This window comes from Bombina bombina, chromosome 1 (assembly GCF_027579735.1).
Source record: "Bombina bombina isolate aBomBom1 chromosome 1, aBomBom1.pri, whole genome shotgun sequence".
Lineage (NCBI taxonomy): Eukaryota > Metazoa > Chordata > Amphibia > Anura > Bombinatoridae > Bombina > Bombina bombina.
This window is the reverse complement of record NC_069499.1, coordinates 1045136731-1045148964: the sequence shown is the minus strand read 5'-3', so window position 1 is coordinate 1045148964 and position 12234 is coordinate 1045136731.

Genomic DNA, 12234 nt, shown 5'->3' with positions numbered 1-12234 from the left:
ACAGTGTCCAGCACAGGGAAAAATATGCTACAAATGTCAGAAAAACAACCATTTTGCCAGGGTGTGCAGAAACAACACTATAAAGTATGGGAAGTCAGTGAATCAAGTGGAGCAAGATGAAAATGAAACTGATAGTGACATTGATCAAAGTACTGTACAATATTTCTAGCTATGGTGGATAAAACAAATGTAGAACAAGATGAAGTATATGTTGAGATTCTTGTGAGCACACAAACATACCAATTAAATTCAAGATTGATACAGGTGCACAAGTAAATTGCATTCCTGCTAGCACAAATTATGACAAACTGGCAAACATATGTGAGCTTGAAAAGTCTGGTCTGTCAAAACTTGTTGGTTATGGAGGACACCGGCTACATGCACTGGGAAAGTGCTCATATCAATGCATGTTACAAAACAAAAAACTTAATTTGGAATTTTATGTTATAGACACCCCAGCAAAGCCTGTTTTATGGTTAAGTGCCTGCAAACAGCTAAATCTTATAAAAATAGTCATGACTGTTGATCAGTATAACAAAGGTTTATCTAAGCAACAAGTTGAGGAACTATTTTCAGATGTGTTTCAAGGGCTAGGTTGTTTGCCTGGTGAATGCAGCATTAAACTAAAACCAGATGCACATCCAGTAATTCATTCACCAAGAAGGATTCCAATTGCCATAAAAGACAAACTCAAAGAGGAACTAAATCGCATGGTAAATTTAGGAGTGCTGGAAAAAGTAGATGAGCCCACTGAGTGGGTGAGTTCAATGTTTGCAGTAGAAAAGAAAAACTCAAGTGCTTTAAGAATATGCATTGATCTAAGAGATTTAAACAGAGAAATCATGCGAGAATACTACAGTTTACCAACTCTAGATGACATCACACACAAGTTAGCACATGCAAAATTCTTCAGTGTATTAGATGCTCAGTCAGGATATTGGCAGCTCAAATTAGATGAACAAAGCAGCAGGCTCACCACTTTTAATTCACCATTTGGAAGATGGCACTTTACTAGAGTTCCCTTTGGTATTGCCTCAGCACAAGAAATATTTCAGAAAAAAGCACATGAAACCATTGAAGGCCTTCATGGTGTAAATGTAATCCTAGATGATCTTCTGGTATATGGATCTACACGGAAAGAACATGATCAAAATATGTGTGCTCTATTGGAACGGTGTCGAGAGAGAAACATGAAGTTAAACCCAGGTAAAATGCAAATCGGTGTTACCCAAGTTAAATATTTTGGTCATATTCTGTCACAAGATGGGCTAAAAGCAGACCGAGAGAAAATAGCAGCAATACAACTTCTGGATCCTCCTACCTCTAAGAAGGAATTAGAAACCATTCTGGTTATGTTTAATTATCTGTCAAGGTTTGTTCCTGGACTAGCAGAAGCTACAGCTCCACTAAGAGAACTACTCCAAAAGGATGCACTATGGAGCTGGAATGACTCAATAAATAATGTTTTTGAAGATGTCAAAGGTCTTATTGTGCGTTCATCGGAAACTGGATTACAATATTTTGACCCCAAGAAGGAGGTAACAATACAGGTTGATGCCTCTCAGTTCAGTTTAGGAGCAGTCCTAATGCAGGAAGGCAGGCCTGTTGCATATGCTTCCAGATCAATGACTCCTACACAACGCAACTATGCCCAAATAGAAAAAGAAATGTTGGCCATTGTAATTGGTTGTGAAAAGTTTCATCAATACATCTATGGGCAGAAAGTCACAGTTGAGACTGATCATAAACCGCTTATGAGCATCATGGAAAAACCACTTGTGTCCGCTCCACCAAGGCTGCAAAGAATGATCCTAAGAATACAAAAATATGATATGCATGTAGTATATGTACCTGGCAATAGAATTCCAGTAGCTGATATGCTTTCAAGGACATTTAAGCCTGGACAAGATGAAAGAGAGGAAAGGGACTTGGAAGAGCATGTGCACTCTGTACTTTAACAATTACCTGCTACTGATGAGAAACTTAAAGAAATACAGCTAGCAACAGAAAGGGATGCAACTATGGCCAATTTGATTACAATAATAAGGCAAGGATGGCGAAACTCATAAGCCAAAGTGAATGTTGACTTAAAACCTTACTGGAATGTAAGAAAAGGACTGTCAATAATTGATGGGATTGTTTTTAAAGGGGAGAGAATTGTGGTTCCCCCGGAGCTCAGGAAAGAAATAGTAAGAAAACTGCATATAGGGCATTTTAGGAATCTCTTATATTGGCCTGGAATTAATTCACAGATTAAAGACATGGTCAATAATTGTGCAACATGTTAAGAAAATCAAAGAGCAAACCAAAAGGAGCCAATGGCAACAAGAGCACAGCCAGAGAGAGCTTGGCAAAGAATTGCATCAGACCTATTTACATGGAACCATAACAACTATCTTATAATGGTAGACTACTACAGTCATTACTTTGAAATAGTTCAACTAAGATACACTAAGTCTAGTGCAGTGATAAATGTCATTATATCTGTCTTGGCAAGACATGGCATATGTGATGAGTTAATATCAGATAATGGTCCTCGGTACTCCTCAATGGAATTCACAAACTTTACAAAAGAATGGGGTTTCAAACACACATTGTCCAGCCCACATTACCCACAGTCAAATGGCTTAGCTGAAAAATATGTACAAATTGCAAAGAACATTTTGGAAAAAGCAGCCCAAACTAATCAAGATCCATACCTGTGTATTCTGAACTACCGTATACACCCCAATAGATGGAATTGCATCACCTTCACAATTACTAATGAGTAGATGTTTGAAATCAGTTTTGCCTTCAACACCTACACAACTTGCCTCCAAAGTGCAGAATCCTGAAATGGTTAAACAGCGAGTGGAATCATTAAAAAACAGGCAGAAACAGTACTATGATCGTGGGTCTAAATTTCTAAAACCTTGTGAGCTTGGTAATAGGGTAAGGATGCAAAATTTAGAAGGAAGGTGGAAACCTGCAGTGGTAAACAAAGTAACAAGTGCACCACGCTCATACATTGTCCGCACCGAGAATGGCAAAGATTACCGGCGCAACAGAGTACATCTGCGTCATAACAGAGGTACAATTACAGGAGTTACAATTATTCCAGATGCAGTGCTTCATGTACCACAAAGGATGTCACATAGTGATATAAATGAGACTCTAAGCTCAACTGATGCTTCACATGTGGACATACAGGAGGGACAATTACTGAGTACAACACCAACCGCAAAACTCTCTGATCACAGCTCCAATGTGATTCTTCCTAGCACAACAGAAACAGCACAAGTTGAGCCACCCAGTAGATTCTCAAGATATGGACGGAGAATCAAGCCAAAGTATTGGGAAGATTATGACACTACATAACTGTGTGCTTTGTTTGTTTGTTTTTGTGTTTGTTTTGTTTTTTGTTTTTTAATGTATATTCCTTTATATCTAATATATATTGTTTTATTTTTTATTTATTTTTAAGAAGGGAGATGTAATGAATATATAATAATGGTTTGTTCCAGTTGTTGCTGTTTATATTTGTTGCAGTTCATATATTCTAACATTAGAGACAAGCATGAGGTATAACAGTGAAATGGGTGTGTTAGTTCAGTTAATAAAAAGTTCTTGAAGTTGAACAATGGTGCCTTCATGAGTTCTGTGCATTCTATAACAGGAGATCTTTACACTACCTTTACATATGGGGTACTGGTGTAGCTGAACACATATTGAGGATTTTGTCTGCAGTGGCACACATCAGGATTTAAATAGTCACAATGCAGATTATTATTCTTTTTACTGCCAATTTTGGAAGAAATTGGTGATGAGATGGTGGTTCATATATGCTGAAAATGCTCCATTTTAGATTGCCTGGAATGGCTACCATTAAAAATAGTATGCGTTATGGGGGTATCTTAAGCTGGTAGGCTATTGCACTACTCTAAATGCAACATGGGCCAAATAAATTAATCTGTAAAAATTCCTGCTTAGAAACAATTCCTGCTTAGAAACAAGAATAGAATTCATAAACATATGTCCCCCAAAGATTCAATATACCTTTAACTAAAGGGATGAAATCAGCTTATCAACGAACATGTTTGTTTGCGCATATCAATGATTACCAATACAAAATTATTATATAACAATCTTTACTGTTGCAATGAAATTCAAAACTGTCCCTTTGTTCATAAAATTATATAATATGATCTAAAAGTGTTTATATAATCTATAAGTTGTGGCCACAACTATACCTCCGGATAGAGGCGTTTATAGTTACAAAACGAAAAAGGTTAAAAAATCCTTTAATATTGTAGTTAAAATGCTCTGTATCCCACTGTTATTCCGTTTAATAAAAGCTTCATTGTACAGTGTGAGTCAGTTTCAGTTATGTTGTTTCTTGATACACTGTTACTAAATAATGGTGCAGTTTTAAACTCGTATCTGCAAATGTTCTTTTGTTTATACTGCAATATATAGTGTTCTCCTTACCGTACCTCCGTTGGCTTGATACCTCCTCTCCCTGGGTTATGGAAGGGTTGTGTTTTAGTGTCGCTGGAGCTATCAGACTGGAACGATACCTGTCTTATCTTTCGGCGTCCTTGCGTTTGGAGTTCCTGGCAACTTCCTTCTACCCAATCACGTGTCTTACTAGTCCCACTTGACTCCGGAGGGCCAATCGGGAAACCGGTCAAAAGGGGAAAGTTCCTCTCGATGTTTCGATGATACCAATCTGTGTCCAATGGTTCAATTTGTGTTCTAAGAGCCAGTAGTATCCTCATTGGATTGTCAGTCTACGTGTTTCAGCGCTACCCTGCGCCTTTGTCAAGACTTTTTTTTTTTTAAAAAGGTGCAGGTTGATAAGCTGATTTGATCCCTTAAGTTAAAGGTATATTGAATTTTTCGGAGACATATGTTTATGAATTAGAATTTTTTAAGTCACAGATAAATTGAATTTAACACAGTATATATATTACCCCATATTCTGGCAGATATTGCTAATAAAATGACCATATAAAATTTGTCATGTGGGGAAGTCTGCTCCAAGAAGCACTGTTTGTTTTTTCTTTTCATCCATTTAACACGTGACGGGATGGAATTGCATTGAGAATTACATGCCCAGGGATTCAGATAATGGGAGATGCCAGGCAGTTAGCTGAGACACTGAGAGATCTCAACACGTCATATCCAGCACATAATTTGTTCCCACATGTTTGTGAGTTTTTTGTTGTTGGGTGTTTATGGTGGAGGAAACTGAACTGAAAGTCTGCACCAAGAGGTGCCCTATTTTTTTCTTTTGGAGTTTTTAGAAACCTGATGATGTAAAGTTCACAAGATGAAGCAGCCTACACACATTTGATTGGGGGACTGATAAAGTCTTTCCCCCAGGGTTGTTATTATTATTGATACTAAATGTTTTAAGATGTTTTAAGTTGGCTATTATTTATCAAGTTGGCTATTTTATTACAAGTAGGCACCTTCTAGCTGTAATTACCTAACTCATTAGAGTGGGATTCATTATATATATATATATATATATATATATATATATATATATATATATATATATATATATATACAGTGGGGGAAAAGGTGCCGGTACTCATTGATTATTTATTAATGTATTGTGCTTAAGAACTTCAAGAAAAGCAAAGGTATTTACAATGCTTGACATATTTTACAGCGCGCTCTTGTGAAGAGTATTAATCAATATTATCTGTTATGAGATGTCAGACTCACCCCCACAAACAATATATGTATATATATTGTATATATATATATATATATATATATATATATATATATATATATATATATATATATATATATACAGTATATATGTATATTTATATATATATATATATATATATATATATATATACACACACACACGTTCACACATACACACATTATATTATTCCATAAAGCAACGTTTCAAAGATGTGATATAATCTTACAATGTTAAACAATGATATTACAACAAGACTGTCAAACACTTTAATGTAAATTAATGAGGTGAAACATCCAATGCTCAGACAATTTACAGCTTTTGTAGTTATGCCTCATGAATCAGAAGGAAACTATCAATGAAAGCAGTTGCAGCCTGTTAAACATCATTAACTACGTAACTATAAATAACATAACTTATTCAAGTCCTTTCAGCATATGGGATCAATAATCTGGTGAACGTTTAAGGGTTATGCATTAGTAAAATGTCTGCACAGTAACATGACAAGCTAAATAATATTTGAAATAAGAATGTTTCATTTACCTGATTGGGATGTGTATAAACTTGAGAGCAAGGAATAAACCTAAATGAAAATAATCAGCCTTTACAGCAAGGCTAGTACTATTGTATTTACCATAGTTCCTTAAAACCATTCTAAAGGGACAGTTAATAACTTTGCAATAGACTTTCAATATTTACTTTGCCAAATTTGATGTAATTTAGCTCTGAAAATTGTGGATTGTGGATTATAATTCTCAGAGGTTGAAATGCACCTTGTTGACTTTTCAAAGCTAACCATGCTGCATATTTTCAATCATTTACTTTAACTGATAACAACTGCAAAACGTATTTTATACTAGCATTATGACTATGGCTAGCCTTGTTATCTGCAGACTCAAGACTGGATTGGCTCTTGCATAAAAAACATGATGGATGAAGTTTGGCTATTGAAAAACAATGGCAGCAAATAGATGTTTAGACTTTCCTGATATGTTTTTCGATAACACCACAACATAAGTCTCTGTAATTACAAGGTGTTTACTATCTCTTTAACTTAGCCCTATATTTTCTAGACAGGACAGGGAATATATATTGACTAATTGCTCTACCATTCCATCTACATCAACTGTATTTGAATTTTTTTCTAAAAGATCTTAATTGGGCAAATATGTTTCCCAAAAATGACTGTTCTTGTTTATTTTTCTTGCTGTGCCTTAATGACAGATTGCATTGGACAACTCTGGGTCCTGCTCACAAATACTAGAAAATAGCTATGGTCACTTATCAGGACTTTTCAGTTTCGAATACTAGGTAATCAAATATAAAAAATGAGAATCACATAGCAAATCCCCTTTATGTCCATCAATGGAAGCTGTAATCGTGATTTATGATCCAAATGTCAATCTAAAGTATTTTATGAAGCTTCTCTCATGAAAATTACATATAGATGCATTTTATGAATATAAAGTTTACTAATTGGTTAGCAACAACAATCTTCGTTTACGTCTTTGTAGAAGTTTGTTGTTTGTAGCAGGTTATAACTTGCAACAACATCTAGACAATAGTATGGAGCTTATTAAAATAATTCTGAGGGTGATTACTATACATATCTTGATCTACACACACACACATATATATATCTACCCAATTATATATATGTCTGATCAGATGTTGTGAATGTGATCAATAATGGCTGTCAAACACCGAAAACCGAATCGATACATAAACAAATACAACTGCTCTCCAGGGTGACCAGGCCACTGACTCTCATTTCTGCTGATCTAGAATTCTCTCCTGTCCTGAAAGTCCCCTCTCTTTCTGTATGTTGCAACTTTCTATGGGCTGATGATTACAATCTCAACAAAATGGAGAACATCGCACCATTGTTTTTTAATTTAAGCATTCTATTGTATTGTAGCTGTCTCTCCTTCATATCCAGAAACTGAATAGTGAGATAAACAACTCTCAAGCTAAAATTTGCCTTTTTAAAATTCTTTGAGGAATCTCATAGTACTGGGTAGCCTTCTTAGATAGTATCTCCAGAGCGGAGAGCTTTAGATTACCTGACCCTATATTCTGTAGATATGTTTTCTTTGTGTTTAACTTTTAAGTGATGGTTATGACTCAGCTGTTGGTATGGGCAGCACTATCTTGTCTTTTGGAACTGAGCCTGTGCTGATTGGTGTACAATATTGTTATCGTTCATACAATGTGTGTTATCGGTCAGTCTGTGGGTGTTATCAAATGCCTTGAGTTGTTGAAATAAATGTGTCCATTTTGATGTTGATATTCAGTCAATAACTTGCGGTCAGGTGGATTGTGATCACAAAGTTGATGTCGCCCATGCATTGCATGGGTGACTTTCTGTCAGGGTTTAGGAATTAGGATATGTCCTGAAGAAGACACAAAGGCTAGAATGAGTTAAGGATACACTTTAGCAAACTGAATATAATCCAGGACGTGACCCCCAGTGACAACTGTGAAGAATTTAGTGCTTTAGAATAACTCCATTAACTAATGAGGATCACATCAGGAAGATAGGCAAGTCACTGATTCTGAAAGAAAGCTGGATTCAGGTCACTTCAGGCAATTCAGGCAGGTAAGTAACAGTTTAATACAGGCTTCGACTGAATAGCTTGATAGTGGTTAAATGCAGAGTTAAACACTTCAGGTAATTCAGGCAGGTAAGTAACAGGTTAATACAGGCTTCGACTGAATAGCTTGATAGTGGTTAAATGCAGAGTTAAACACTTCAGGTAATTCAGGCAGTTTAGGTAAGTAACAGGTTAATACAGGCTTTGACTGAATAGTTTGATACAGGTTAAAAGCAGAGTTAAACAGTTCAGGTGTTTCAGGCAGCTTAGGCAAGTAGCAGGTTAACACAGGCTCTGATTGAATAGCTTGATACAGGTTAAATGCAGAGTTTAAATAGTTCAGGTATTTCAGGTAGCTTAGGCAAATTGCGTACTTACGATCAGGCAGAGAGGTTAACAGGTAGCCACAAAGTTGAAAGCAACAACAAATGGGCACCAGAAATCTTGCAACTCAGGGCTAAATAGGGTGTGATGTCATCAGGAGGCCGTCGATTAAGGCCTACATCACGTTGCTAGGCAACATGGTGCAAAAAGACCTCTGTATCAAGTGGAGAAGCAAAGTGCCGGAATGGATCATGACACTTCCCTAGTACGAGAATGGTGTCATCATTTATGTTGTGATTGTTCCGATGTTGAATAAAATGTGTATTGAGGGTTAAAAAAAACAACCAAAAAACTAAATTGTCTAGATTTGAATCGACTCCAATGTGTTGATCATATTTTTCTCTTAAATTACTATTATAATTTAAATATGTTATGTTCAAATATATTCAGGTAGATTACGAGTTATGCGCATTAGAGGGTTTTTAATGAACGCAACAAAGTTCCGTTATTTCACCCTCCATAGCGCAGCCATTACAAGTTTTGAAACATCCGACTTGTGTGTGCGATATGGTTGTGTTGAGCTCCATACAGCACAAAATACAAGCGCTGTTTTGACGTGCTCGTGCACGCTTTCCCCATAGACATCAATGGGGAGAGCGGGTTAGAAAAAACCTAACACCTGCGATCGCGGAATGAAAAGCTCCGTAACGCAGCATCATTGATGTCTATGGGGAAAAAAACCTAACGTTTAAACCTAACACCCTAACATAAACCCCCCGTCTAAACACCCCTAATCTGTTGCCCCCGACATCACCGACATCTACATAATGATATTTACGCCTAATCTGTAACTCCCGATATCGCCACAATCTAAATAAATCTATAAACCCCTAATCTGCCACTCCCGATATCGCTGCCACTATACTAAAGTTATTAACCCCTATTCCCTCGCACCTAAACATCACCAACACTATAATAAATCTATTAACCCCTATTCCGCCGCTCCCAACATCGCCGCCACTAAATAAAGCTATTAACCCCTAAACCTCTGGCCTCCCACATCACTACCACTAAATAAACCTATTAACCCCTAAACTGCTAGCCCCCCACATTGCAACAACCTAAATTAAACTATTAACCCCTAATCCTAACCCTAAAACTAACTTTAACCTTAACCCTAAACCTAATACCCCCTAACTTTAACATAATTTAAATCAAGCTAAATTAAAGTTACAATTATTAACTAAATAATACCTATTTAAAACTAAATACATACTTACCTTTGAAATAAAACCTAAGCTAGCTACAATATAACTATTAGTTATATTGTAGCTAGCTTAGGTTTTATTTTTATTTCACAGGTAAGTTTGTATTTATTTTAACTAGGTAGACTAGTTAGTAAATAGTTATTATCTATTTACTAACTACCTAGTTAAAATAAATACAAACTTACCTGTGAAGTAAAACCTAAGCTGCCTTACACTAAAACCTAGCATTACAAAAAAGAAAAAACACTAAAATTAAAAAAAAATAAAAAACCTACCATTACAAAAAATAACAAACGAAATTATCCAAAATAATAAAAATTATTTCTATTCTAATACCCTTTTAAAAAAAATAAAAAACCCTAATCTATAATAAACTACCAATGGCCCTTAAAAGGGCCTTGTGTAGGGCATTGCCCTAAAGATAACAGATCTTTTCCTACAAAAAGAAAAACAAACACCCCCTAACAGTATACAATCCCCCACCCCCCAAACACACAAAATAAAAATAAAGTAAAACCTAATCTACCCATTGCCCTAAAAAGGGCATTTGTATGGGCATTGCCATTAAAAGGGTATTCAGCTCTTTTTCCTGCCCTTAAAAGGGCATTCAGCTCTTTTATGAAATGCCCAAGCCCTAATTTAAAAATAAAAACCCACCTCAAAACGAAAAATAAAACCTTACACAAAATAACAAACGAATTATCCAAAATAATAAAAATTATTCCTATTCTAATACCAATTTTTCAAAAAACCCAGCCCAAAATATAAAAACCTAATCTAGAATAAACTACCAATAGCCCTTAAAAGGGCATTTTGTAGGGCATTGCCCTAAGTTAAACAGCTCTTTTGCTCAGAAATAAATACACAGACCCACTAACATTACAAACCCCCACCCCCCCCCAAACCCACAAAATAAAAAAAAACTATCTAAAAAACCTTATCTACCCATTGCCCTGAAAAGGGCATTTGTATGGGCATTCCCCTGAAAAGAACATACAGCTCTTTTGCTGCCCTTAAAATTGCATTCAGCTCTTTTAAGAGTGTCCACCCTAATCTAAAAAAAAACCACCCCAAAAAACCTTAAAAAAACACTAACCACTCTTTAGGTACTCAAGGTTGTTGAAAACCACGCTTGAATGATCTTCATCCCGGCGGCTCCATCTTCATCCAGGCAGCATCTTCATTCAGGTTGCTCCATCTTCATCCATCGCAGGACCGGTATCTTCTTCATCCCTGCGGAGGCGGATCGGCGATGCGTGGAGGCGGAGGTCCAGGCGGAGGTCCATCAATCCGACGTAGATGTCCTGTTCCTGCGATCATCCGAAGCACACTGAGGATTGAAATGCAAGGTACCCCTTTTATACTGGGGTTACCATTGCATTTCTATTGGCTGAAAAATGTTCAGATCAGCCAATAGGATTTAAGCTTAAATCCTATTGGCTGATTTGAACAGCCAATATGATTTTAGCTGCCCTAATTCCTATTGGCTGATTCAAAATTTTAAGCCAATAGGAATGCAATGGTACCCCCAGTATAAAAGGGGTACCTTGCATTTCAATCCTCAGTGTGCAGTGGACGATCGCATGAAGAGGACCTCCACATTGGATCGATGGACCTCCGCCTGGACCTCCACCTTGGACCTGCGCCTGGACCTCCGCTTGGACCTTCGCCTGGACCTCTGCCTTGGACCTTCACCTGGACCTCCGTGCATCGCCGCTCCGCCTCCGCAGGGATGAAGAAGATGCCGGTCCCACGATGGATGAAGATGGAGCTGCCTGGATGAAGACCTCTCGCCGCTTGGATGTCTGGACTTCAGGAACTGTAAGGGGATCTTTGAGGGTTAGTGTTATCTTGTGTGTTGTTTAAACTTTTTTGGGTGGGTTTTTTTTTAGTTTAAGGTTTGGGCTTTTCTTTAAAGAGCTAAATGCCCTTTTCAGGGCAATGCAAAGAGCTAAATGCCCTTTTAAGGTCAATGCCCATAAAAATGCCCTTTTCAGGGCAATGGGTAGCTTAGGTTTTTGTTAGAGTTTGTTTTTTTTTTATTTTGGGGGGTTGGTTGGGTGGTGGGTTTTACTGTTGGGGGGTCTTTGTGTTTTTTTTTTTACAGGTAAAAGAGCTGTTTAACTTAGGGCAATGCCCTACAAAAGGCCCTTTTAAGGGCTATTGGTAGTATATTGTAGACTAGGGTTTTTTATTTTTATAGGGCTTTTAGATTAGGTGTAATTCTATTTTATTTTTGATAATTTCGTTTGTTATTTTTTGTAATTTAGTGTTTGTTATTTTTTATAATTTTTATTTTTTTATTTTTTGTAATTAGATATTTCGTAATTTTTATAGTGGTGTT